Source organism: Myotis myotis, unplaced genomic scaffold (assembly GCF_014108235.1).
Source record: "Myotis myotis isolate mMyoMyo1 unplaced genomic scaffold, mMyoMyo1.p scaffold_m19_p_9, whole genome shotgun sequence".
Taxonomy (NCBI): Eukaryota; Metazoa; Chordata; class Mammalia; order Chiroptera; family Vespertilionidae; genus Myotis; species Myotis myotis.
The window spans coordinates 26,057,181-26,069,547 of record NW_023416401.1 but is presented as its reverse complement, the minus strand read 5'-3'; the positions used below and the strand labels follow the sequence as shown (position 1 = coordinate 26,069,547).

The 12,367-nt window shown below is 52.0% G+C and overlaps 1 pseudogene; it reads right to left on the bottom strand.

Moving 5' to 3' along the window:
- Nucleotides 1–6,253: 6,253 nt before the first annotated feature.
- On the bottom strand, nt 6,254–6,677 carry LOC118663242 (annotated as a pseudogene).
- Between the last annotated feature and the right edge of the window lie 5,690 nt (nt 6,678–12,367).

Here is a 12,367-nt window from a genome sequence, read left to right as displayed (position 1 = left end):
CTATCAATTTCAGGCGGTGACCGGCGTGGAGAGCAATGAAGAACCAGGCAGGCCCTTCTAACCCCTTCTGCCGCCTGAGCCTTCCCTCCACCCAGGGGAGCAGCCCTCCGGAGCAGCCATCGCCTGTCCTTCAGAAGAGGCGCGGGCCCAGCCCTGGCTCTCAGCATCACCGCCGCGCACACCTTCGGCCTGCCAGCCGGCACTTCCTCACCCGAGGCTTGCCCAGGCTTCCAGAACCGCCCGCTGCCCGCTGCCCGGCCGGAAGAGCCACGGAATACTGTCCAGGGGGCAACTCTTACCTGCTGACCTTTGGGGGTGGACACCCTGAGCTGTGAGTTCTTCACCGGCTCCCAGAATTCCCCAGTGGAGTTAAGCTCCAGTTGTTAAGGGGCTCCATCATGCACCCCTCATTGGCGTTCTTTCTGCCCCATCACTTCCCCACCTGACTGCTGGTGCTTCCTGGGAGCACCTCCCAGATAAGCGATTTGCCCTGGAGCCCTTTTCTGTGGGTCCCTTCTGCAGGAACCCGCAGGAAGACACTCACAAAACACTTTCTAGCAGCTCGTGATGGGATGCACTCTAGTCAGCAATGGAGGTGCAGCAAGAGGTTTGGCGGGTGTGTTTCTTGCTCCTGGGTCAATTTTCATTCAAGCTGGAACACATCTCTGGGAGGCCTTGTCCCAGTTGTACCGATGAGGAAACAGATTCTCAGAGAGGTGAAGTGACTTGCCCAAGGTCACACAGCCAGCAAACAAGAGTCACTTTTCAAACTCAGGCAGCACACCATCTCATTCCCTGGACTCTCCCTCCTGGGTAGAGACATGACCTGGAGGCAGGGTTCGCCTCCAGGTGTGATCATCAGCTCAGTAGATCACACCTGGAGTCTTACTGCTGGGCAGCCTTCTGCAAGGTGCTAAGGACACCACAATGAAAAGCTGCAGTTCCTGATCTCCAAGGGCTGAGATCGGGTGGGGGAGATGGATGCATGAGAGACAGTATGGCTGGGACCCCTCCCAGAATGCATTGCAGCATCTTTCTTACACTACTCTCTTCTTAGAATCTTGGGAGCTTTGTGCTGGGAGGCGTCTGAGAGACTATTTCAACACCCTTATTTTATAGATGAGGCAATTGAAGCCCCAAAGAGATAGGGACTCCCTGGAGATCAGACTCCAGGTCAGGCTCTTGTCTTGGAATTCTGCTGAGCATCGCCCACCATGCCCCCTAAGCTGTGCTTTGGTCTTGCCCTGCAACTTCCCAAGACAGCCAGAGGCCTCATCAGGCTCATAAGCAATTCTCAAAACCCAGAAGCCTCCAAGTTTAAAAAAAAAGAAAAAAAAGAACAGATTTTACCACATAAAATGTTTAAATTTTTGTACAACCTGAGGGGGGAACAAAGGTACAGACTTATGAGAAAATATTGGCATATAGCAGATAAAGGGTTAATAGCCTTAACATACAAAGAGCTTTTACCGATCAATAAGAGAAAGACAAACATTCATTTTTCAAAAGTGGACAAAAGAGATGAGCAGGAGATGCCAGTCTAAGGAGATCTAAGGAGTTGATGCCAGAGCTTTGAACCTCTGCGGCTCCGGAGGGTGGTAAAACTGTTACTACTTGTTAAATAAATGCTTATTCATTATTAAAAGATCCATTTGTGGTGCGGGTCGCACATTACTGCTTGTTAAACCCGTTAAAGTGCTGGAAATCCTCCCAGATGCTTTATTTACAGTTACAATAGCAGAAGAAGGTGGCCGAATGCCAGAGCCATGGCCCCATGGTGGGACCCACTTCCTGCCCATCCCCCAGCCCTGTGCCTCTGGTCCCTGAGTCCCACGCAAGTGACCTTAAAACCAAATTGCCTCTGCAGCTCGGATGGGGCAGACCAAGGAGGAGCATGGCAGGAAGGGCTAGGCTGGGAGCCTGGCCCTGCCCTTGGCTGACTGTGTGATCTCTGCCAATGTTGGGGGTGAGGGGTGAGGGGCGGGGGTGAGTGGCAGCGGGAGATTTGGCACCTACCATCTTCGCTGCCCCACCCCTATTTGGAAGGGCAGCTGCTGACCTCATTAACTGGAACTCAATTAAGGGGGCCTTTAAAGTGACTCAGGACAAAGATCCCACTTTACAGATGGAAAGCCAGAGGCCCAGAGAGGAGCAGGGATGTCACCCAGCCCTGTCAGGACTAGCACCCAGGTCTCTGCACTCCTCCTCTTTCTCCCTGAAAGAGAAGCAGAGGTCAGGACAGCTGGGATCCTGTGTTTCAGGAGTTCTCTGCCCCAGCGTCCTCACGTCCCAGCCTCCCTCTCCTCCTCCTGGATTCCCTGGAGGTCCCTCCCCTCAGGGCGGTCTCACCCCGCAGGAGGCGAGTCTGTCCAGCCAGCAGTGTCCTCCAGCCAGCTGGACCCCTTCGTCTCTGCTCTGAAGTCAGCCCGGCCCTGAGTGAGCAGCTGGACGCTCTCCACTCCTGCCTGCTCTCGCAGCCACTCGGCCCTTCGGCTGCAGCATTGCCCTCTTCAGGCAGTGCCCGGAGGGGCACCGAAGTACTACTGAACACCTGCTCTATTTCACCAGGTGCTTTACATCCTTTATCTTTTTTTAAAAATGTGTTTATTGATTTCAGAGAGGAAGGGAGAGGGAGAGAGGGATAGAAACATCAATGATAAGAGAACCGTTGATCGGCTGCCTCCTGCACACTCCACACGTGGGATTGAGCCCGCAATCTGGGCATGTGCATAGGTGGACGCTCAGCTACGGAGTCACACTGGTTGGGCTACATCCTTTATTTTAATGACTCCTCTTCTATGACTCTGAGCTGGAGACTGTGTGCCAGGTGCTGGCAGTGAGCAGGTCAGGGTTTGGGCCAGCTTCCGCCACTTCCTGCGTGACTCCAGGCAAGCCATGGAACCTCTCTGAGTGTTTCGGTAAACGGGGGTGTTGTGAGCAAGCAATTACTAATAAATGAAAAGTATTAGCTCAGGACCGAGGACATGGGGAGGTCAATCAAGAGTCACTGCTATTTAACTTTTTTTAAGAGCGGACTGCTATTATTATCTGAAAAGTGGGCTTAATCATATCTACTTGAGGGTTCTTGCCGGGAGGCAATGACACAATGTGTCTGAAGCATTTGGCAAAATACCCTGGGCGAGACCAAACATGGCAGCCGTGACCCGGTTCATTGGTGGACAAGGGGCCCACCCTGGTGGCTCCCAATTCTCACCAGGGAGTGACCACCTACTAAGATCCCACCTGGGGTGTGGCCCAAGCTGGGACCTGGGGACGGCAGCATCCAGAACGGGTGGGCGCGGGAGCCCTGGAAGACACACATGATCGATACTAAGCCAATCTCTTACAAGATTACCCGGCCTCTGGTATCCAGTCATAAAGAAAATCACTCAGCACCTAGGGAGATGTGAAAAATGCCGTGGATTACAGTTTGGGATGTTCCGAGTGAGAGTAAGTGAGTTCGGGATTGTTTCCTGCAGTAAATAATTCATCCACTTTAAATTTCGTTTTTTCTTGCCAACGCCCTCCCTCCCTCCTCTGTCTCGCTGTCTCTCTGGGCAGCTCCCTCTCAAGCCTGCTCTCTCCGAGCCTCCCATCCCTACTTCTGTCCAGGGCACCCCCGCAGCCAGCAAGGAGCTCATAATGCAAACGTTTTGAGTCTGTTAATGACACTAATCGTCTTTCCCAGCTAATTAGTAACGCTGCCAAGAAACACGCCTTTGTTAGTTACCAAAGCCAAGGACCACCCAAGCAGGAGAGAGCCCAGTGGGGGCAGCCGTGGAAGAGCTGTAGCTATGCTGGGGAGTAGGCGGGAGCCGGGCGTGGCTGTGGCACCAAGAAGGGTCTGCCTGCTGGACTGAGAGTAGTCTGGCCAGGGGCAGCTCCTCCCATGGAGGACTCTGTCCTCTGCCCCATCTGCTACATCGTTCAGGGGTGCTGGGACCAGGCCAGGAGGCAGGGGAAGAGCTCTGGCTAGTGGTGGCCCCTTTGCCACCACCACAGGCACTGCAGGACCCCAGGGAAAATCCTGGACCAAGTGTGCTCTAGAGTCAATTCTGAGACCAGGGCTGAGAAGCGGCTGATGGTAGGCACTGATGTAGAATCTCTTAGTGCATGGGCTCTGGGTCTCTGGCAGATGGCCACTCAACAGGCCGGTCCTGGGAGGTACTGGGCTCCCAAAGACACATCAGATGCTGCCCTGATGTCCAGGCGCTCATAGCTTGGTATGGGAAATGGACACTAACAGCCAGCATTTATTGAGCATTTATTATGTGCCAGGCACTGTGCTGAGAACTTATGTGCATTCACTGGTTACAGTAAACCCACGAGGTGTGTACTTTTTGGGGTTGAATTTTTAGTTTTTGGTAGGTACTCTTTTTATCCCCATTTTACAGGTGAGAAACCTGAGGTACAGAAAAAAACAAGTAATTTGTCCACGGTTACAATAAGACAGAACCAGGTTGTGAACTCAGGGGATCCGAAGCCCACATGACCACGAAACCTCTAACAGAGAAGTAAAAAGATAGTTTTAATTCCGTGTGAGCCATGTTGGAATAGGGTACTTTCGGGAACCCAGAGAAAGCATGTCATGTGGTCTTGGGTGATCATCAAAGGCTTCCAGGAGGAGGTGGGCTTGGAGGGAGCCTTGAAGGGCACATAGGAGTTAGCTAAGGGAAGAAGGAGATAGAAAGGAATTCCAAAAGGGTAGGTCATTGTGAGCAAAGTACCGAGGTAAGAAAGGGCAGAATTCAAGGGCTAGCGGTGATTGAGGGTAAGAGGAACCATGAGAGACCAAGCTGGGGAGACTGCAAGGACTAGATGTTATGTGGGGGTCATGGGAGCCATGCAAGAAGGGCAGCAGAGATGACCTGACTGTAGGAAGCCTCCCGACTCCCCCCCCCCCCGCCCCCTCTTCCCCCCCACAGGATGAAGGAGGATTGAGGGGGAGACACGGGAGACTTGTGATAGGCCAGGGAAGGGCTGGCCAGGGACTGTGCTCAGACCCTGTGCTGCTGGGGTTGGAGAAGAGGAGGCAAATTCAATAAGTGACTTGGAGGTAAGGGTGGGCAGAGCTGATGATGGATTGGATTGGAAGAGGGAGGGGGAGGACCCAGGAGGTGGGACCCAGCAGGGCCCAGGGGGACAGGAGAAGGGCTGCCTTTCTCCCAGGCACCCGGGAGCCTTTTGGGCCTCACAGCCTGCAGATGCAACCCCAGCTTGGGCTGTAGGGCCCAGCCGCCAGGAGCTGATAAGGCAAGAAGCGCCCCAGCCTGAAAGGCCCCTCAAATCCCACCATTGCAGCTTCATTCCCTGGGTAAAGCATTGCCTGCTCTCTGATGGGAGATCGTATTATGCCTTAAACTTCTCTTACTCAGTGTTGAAGACTCAAATTACATATAATCTTATTTCAGGGGCAGCTTTCTGGGGGCCCTCCAGGCAGAATAAATTTTTCCCTCCTCTGTGGTCCCAGAGTGCCTTGTATGTTTGCTCAGCTCTGAGGTTATTAGAATTAGGGTTTTGTTCATTTGTTGTTGTTTTTCAGTCTGTCCCCTGCGTTAGCTTGGGAGCTCCTGCAGGGGCAAGGTGATAAGAAGTCCTTTGTTTATATGTGTTTTCACAAATGAGGATAACTTTGCATGAATGCATTTTTAAAGTGCATTTTTATAGTAACAATAAAGGCCCAGTGCATGAAATTCATGCATGGAGTGTGTGTGTGTGTGTGTGTGTGGGGGGGTCCCTCAGCCTGGCCTGCACCCTCTCACAATCTGGGACCTTTCGGACATCCCTCTCGAAATCCAGGATCACTGGCTCCTAACCACTTGCCTGCCTGCCTGATTTCACCCCTAAAACTCAAGCTTCTTTTTTTATTTTTAATATTTATATTTCTTCTTTATTTTTTATTTTAAAATTCAAGCTTCTTGAGAACATGAGGCGTTTAACATTATTCCACATTCCTTACAGAGAGCTAAGCATGGTAAACACGGCAAATACTTAATACTTATGGGCTTCTATACAAACACTTTCCAACTAGGAATGTTTTATTTTTAACTTTTATTTATCTTTGAATTAAGAAGCATTTCCAATTTTTATTCATAAAATTAATCCAAACAGCAACAATAGATATACAGAGCCACATATCAATAACAAACCAGGAAGGAAACAAAATATTCCAGAGACATCTTGAACAATTTTAAAGGAATACACACCAGGCTAAAAACCTACAGCTACACCGTGGTTACACAACAGGGTACATTTATTCCTGCTTTTTCTCAGTAAGTTCTTCCTTGTATTTGCCTTTCTCTTTTCCAACTTGTCGAGATTTGGCTTTGTGTTCAAGAATTTTCCTGATCTTTGTCCAGCTGTAGCCTGGTGGTAGCCCCCTGCGGGGTGAATGCCCACGTGGACAGTGTGCGGAGCCTTCTCGCGCTGCACCGGCTCCATGTAGATGGCATGTTTCTTCCTGTGCACCTGCACTGCCTTGCCTTGCTGACCTTGGTAGTGTCCTCAACCACCTGGACCTCGTCGTCCTTGCGGATGGGCATGGAGCCGACATTGTACTTCTGCGCAGCTCCTTGGAGAGCGGGGAAGGCATGATCTTGCAGCGCACGTGGAGGGGGCGTTGAAGTGCCATTTGTGGTTTTTGATGCGTCCGAGGTCACGAAGGGGTTGAACTTCATGGTGACTGTCAGGCGCCAGAAGTGCTCCCCAACCAGGAATGTTTTAATAGGGAGCCTCCAAAAGCTTGCACTGGAAAACCTAAGAGTAGAGAGCTCAGACTTCAGGCATCAGGTGCTATTCACAGGATTTCTATCCCAATGAAACTCTAATTCTGAGCTCTCAACAGTCTGGACAAACTGCCCTTCACTATCTATCTCCAAAGTTTCTTATTCGTCACTATCCCATTTTCCTCCGCTTCAAACCAAGGCAACAAACGAAACCTTCAATTCTGATCTTCCTGCCGCAAGGGAACAGCAAACCTCAATCCAATAACTTCCCGCCAGAAGCCACGTCCAAATATTGGAGACAGGACTCCAGGCTGACTCTGTGCATGCGCAGTAACAGCTCACAGTCTAGCCTAGGCGCCCGGGCGGCCTCCACAATCCCACAATCCTCTAGGCGCCCGGGCAGCCTCCACAATCCCACAATCCTCTGGTCGCGTACTTCCGGGTTTTCTAGCTCCTCCTTAAGTGTGTTTCCTTCGTCCAGGGGTGGGCAAACTTTTTGACTCGAGGGCCACAATGGGTTCTTAAACTGGACCGGAGGGCCGGGACAAAAGCATGGATGGAGTGTTTGTGTGAACTACTACATGTTAACACTGCTGCTGGTGAAGGAGCGGAGGGGAGAGCAAGAGAACCCTCCGCTCTTTCGGCTCCGTGGGCCGGATAGAACAGCCCAACGGCCGGATCCAGCCCGCAGGCCGTAGTTTGCCCGCGGCTGGTCCAGGGCCTCTGGCTGGAGAAGATTTTCCCGTTTTGGCGTTGGTAGCTGTTTACTATTGGAACCAGTGAGGTGTCGGGAGTCCTGCCGCTGCCGTGACCATGTGGGGCCCAAGCGCACTCGTGAAACAACCGCCATTCAGCCCACGTCCCGGTTCGCAAGGAGAAAGGTACTGTGTTGGGCCGTTTCCAATCGGGTCTTCCTCTTCCTTCCCCAGCACACCCCACACCTACCCCAGGCCGAGCACCCCAACCCCGCAGACCCTTAAGACCTCCCCCTATTTCTTCCACTTTCCCCATCAAACTCGCACCCTATCGCGTTGCCTAGAGGCCCCCCTAACCGCTCCCTGGGGGGGGGGGGCGGGCCAGCCTGGGCGAGGGGCCGTGGTGTTCTGTTCTCTGGTCGTTCGTTGTTCTGGTGTTATGGTAGCTGGCTTTTTATATATATAGAAGATTGTTGTTTTGTGGGGTTTTTTGGTCTTCAGCTCTGTTTCAACACATATATAGATTCATGTAACCACCATTTGACTGCACTTTGAATCCACATAAATAGTATTATACTATAAATCCCCATCAGTTTCCGACTCCTTTCATATCATGTTTTAAAGACTCCATCACTGTGTACACGTCTGTTGCACCAACAGCTGCCCAGACCTCCATGGTGTGTCCCCACATCTTACCTGGGAGGACACCGGAGTCACCTCCAGCTTCCCCACCACGGACAATGTTGAGATGAGCACCCCAGACTTGTCCCTGGGAGCCATGCCAAACATCTCCCTGGAATTTATACCCAGTAGCAGGATCCCTGGGGCTTAGGGTCAGTGTATACCTAATGGTCTCTAAATCCCATGTCACTCACAAGAGTCATAAGCTATATAGCGACAGGACGCACGGATGGGGCTGTTCCAGGTGTTAAAATGCTGACATCCTTCCTCTCTGGTGGGTAAATAGATGCTTCTCTGTCATCCAAGTCTCCTGAGGGCTCGCTTCAACTCCTTGACCCCAGCTCCTCCCAGAACCCCTGGCTTTTCTCAGGATCCAGCAAGGAATGGGTTACATCTGACCCGGCAAGGTCTTCCCAGGATCCTGCTCCAGTTCCCAGTGTCCATTCTTGACTGTGACACATTTTGAATATCATCATTGTCCATGACCCTGTGTAAGGGAAAGAGCTGGAAAAGGGCTCCAGAGGTGAAGGTCAAGTCCACCCCAGCCAGTCTCTGGCAAGCTCTCTCCCCTACTGGATTCCCGCAGTAGGAGATCAGCACTTAAGGGCTTCCATGCCATCTGGAAACAGCCTCGCATAATCCTGAGAGCTAGGCAGTGGTTCTCCCCATTTGATAGATGAAGAAACTGAGGCCCAGGGAGTGACTGTAACTTGCCCAAGGTCACAAAGTGAGTGAGGAGCAGACAAGGAAGTTTGAGGGGACTCCACTCCACACCACACCACAATGCAGTAAAATGCGCCAGCCCCCCACCTCACACATCTTTTATGCATGAGTATGGGAGAGATGAGCTGGATTGCACTTGACTAGTTGGCACAGCGCTATGTTGTGTAGATATTTAAACACTCAATAATTTAGATTTTGCCATTACTTTTGGAGCTAATCTTTTTTTTTTTTTTTTTCATTCACATCTCGAACTTTTTTTAGATAGGGACTTGACAAGAAGATCCAGGGCTATTTATTCTGAATACCTGAACGTCACATGTGGTCCTGGGCCCTGCCAGTCACTGGGCCGAGGCTGTCCCTCTGTCTCAATGATGGGCCCTGGTGGCCCCAGCTGCAGTCCATCTGGGGAGGAGAGAGATACAGAGGTCAGTCAACCTGGGGCCTGGCCCTCTCCGGGCTCCCAGGTCTGCCCTTGAGGCTCAAGATTCCCAAAGGCCAAGGTCCTGTAGGTCCCGTAGCATTGAGCTCAGGCAGGCTGGGCGGCTCAGCACAGTGATTCTCCGAGGCTAGCAGGCAGCAAGCAGTGGGAGACTCCTGGTGGAGGCTGAAAGTTATTGGTGGGTTTTTGTTTGTTTATTTGTTTATTGCTTGTTTATTTATTGTCTGTTTTTAAGGTGGAGAAGCAGAGGAAAGAATGGTGACCTGGGATGCCAGGATTACAGGCTTAGAAACCTGGTCCAAATTAATAACAGTGGCAACTAATACCTGCATCTGTTGGGCATCTAGTAGACGTCAGGCACTGTATTCCCAGGATCTGATTTAAGCTGTTTTGGGGTGCAGGCAGGGCGTAGGTGCAAAATATGGAAGAGTCAGTACAGCATGTGTGGGTCCATCAGAACATGCAGACCCTTGAGGCTCCCAGGGGGGTTGACCTTGAGGTTTTCGGTCATAGCGATGGGAGGTGCCCCTAAGTGGGACAGGGGTAGTCACAGGAAAGAGCACTAGACCCACTGGCTATTTGCCGACCACCATGAAAGTATTTACAACGTTTAACAAGCCCGGCGGAATACCAAGTCATGATAACCAGCACTGTCAGCATCGTGTCCACTTCACAGTCAAGGAAACAGGCTCAGGGAGATAATGGTGACTTGCACCTCTAGTCAGGGCAGGCTACCTGAATTCAGACCTAGGTTGGGCTCACTCCAGGCTCATACTTTTCATTGTTAGGCCCCTAATGTTTACTTCCCTGTCCCAGCCCAGAGGACTCATGTTCTAAGTATTCCTATTCCCCAAATGCCTTAACATAGTCCTTCCAGCTACAGTCTCCAGCTCAAAGGTCGGCAGCCTGGGTGGGAGGAGGAGAAGAGTGAATTGGGCCATAGCCCAGGACAGTCATGGCATCACTCTCAGGCCTGGCAGCCGCTGGCACCTGGCTAGCCTCTCATCTCCCTGGGCTCCAGGTGAGAGGAGAGGGAGCCAGGACCTCTGGGGACCGGGCAGCGTAGCTTCCTCTGATTCCCTGGAGGCTGCCTGCTCTGAGCCCAGAATTACAAGCAGCCAGCGGTGGCCAGTGCTCCGGGGCCCCCAGGACAGCAGCCTGGAGTTGCCCACTTCCACCTGCCCAGCCTGAGCCTCTGCCAGGGCTCCCCTCCTGCCAGGTTCCCAGGACGGGCCAGAGCAGGAGAGAAGCTGAGGGAGGCTCTGGGCCACAGGAAACAGTGTAAAACCAGGGCACCAGGGACTCAGACCCAAGAGGGGCCGGGGGTGGGGATGCCCACCCTCTACTCCAGGAGTCTGGGGTGGGCAGAGAGTGAGCGCCCCGAAAAGCACAGAGCTTTTCCTGAGGGCCTTTCCCTGAGGGAGGTGCAGTCTGGTGGGGTTCAGGCCTCAAGGTGAGAGCTGCGGGGGGCCGGTGAGAAAAAGCAATGAATTTAAAAGGAATTAGTCAGGAGGAGGTGACAGGCCCATTCTGAAGCAAGATGAATGGGTTTCAGTTGGCGAAAATGATTCTAATTTATAATCTGCTTCTTGCTGCCGCTCGCCAATTAATTCTCTATAGATACATAAATAGGCCGCGTGTTTGCTTTGCTTCAAACATAATAAACATTACACTCTGTCCTCTTCTTTTGTGCCGGTTCCTGTCACGGCATTAGTCCCCACAGCTAATTCCTCACACCTGTCTCTGCCACTCAGGGGAGCGGGGCTGAGTGGGGGGGAAGTGCCCGGCTCCAGAAACTCCTGGCACCAGGAGATAAATGACCCACCCCAAAGCTGTGGGCATACGCAGGGAGCCTGGGCACCCACTTGCTCAGAAGAAGCCCAGGGAGGGGAGGAGGGGGGACAGCAGGAGGAAGGGGAGTCCCCCAGCCTCCTCTTGAGCTTTCTATGCCACACTCCCAGCAGGGAAGGACGGGGGAGACAGAACCTGCCATCATTTCTTTTGGTCCTTCCATCATTTGTCTCCAGCTCACCGCGCTCCCCAGCCTGACATACTTGCCTCCCTCCTGGCTCTTCCTCAAACACACCTGGCCCGCCCCTGCTCCTGGCTTTTGCACTTGCTGTTCCCACTGCCTGGACGGCTTTTTCTTTAAAAAAAAAAATATTTTTTTTTATTGATTTCAGAGAGGAAGGGAGAGGAAGAGAGAGATAGAAACATCGATGATGAGCGAGATTCATTGATTGGCTGTCTCCTGCACACACACTACTGGGGGTCGAGCCCGCAACTCAGGCATGTGCTCTTGACCAGAATCGAACCTGAGACCTTTGAGTCCAGAGGCTGATGCTCTGTCCACTGAGCCAAACTGGCTAGGGCAAAGGCTTTTTCTCTAAAGAGCCACCTCCTTCGTGCCTTTCTTTATATGTCTTACCTTGTAGTGCAATATTTTTCTGACCCCCTTTCCCAAACGTGGATTCCTTCTTGGAAATTCTGTGCCCCTTTCCTGCTTTAAATGCCTCCTTAGCACTATCACCATCTAATGTACTATTTGTTTTACTAGTTTCTCTTGTTGTCTTCCCCAAGTGGAATGGAAGTCCATGGGCTCTCTATCTCTGTGTTCACTGCTGTACCCTCAGGGCCTGGCACATAGCAGATGCTCAGTAAATATTTGCTGAGTGAATGGATGAATGAATAAGGTGGGGTTGGGATGGGAGGACGGACCCGATGGAGCCCAGGGATTGAAATGATACCTCCAGCTCATCAGCTCACCTGACCCCTGAGAGGTAGGCAACACTGAGGTGCAGGGAGTCAGGGTTGACTTGCCCAGGTGACACATGAGTTAGTGATGGAGAGGGGACTAGAATCTCCTCCATCCAGGCAGGATGCTGGGGAAACTGAAACTCAGGGAGATGGTGTGTCTCACCCAAGGTCATACGGTTATTTATTCATTGTAACTACCCTGTGCCAGGCTCAGTTCTGGAGATGAGGATGCACCAGTGACCAAGGCAGATAAGATCCCTGCCCTCACAGAACTCACAGTCTAGAAGGGGACCTGGGCATTGGGCAAGTTAACAAATCGGTGAAAGTGTCCGTGCTAATCAAGAGCC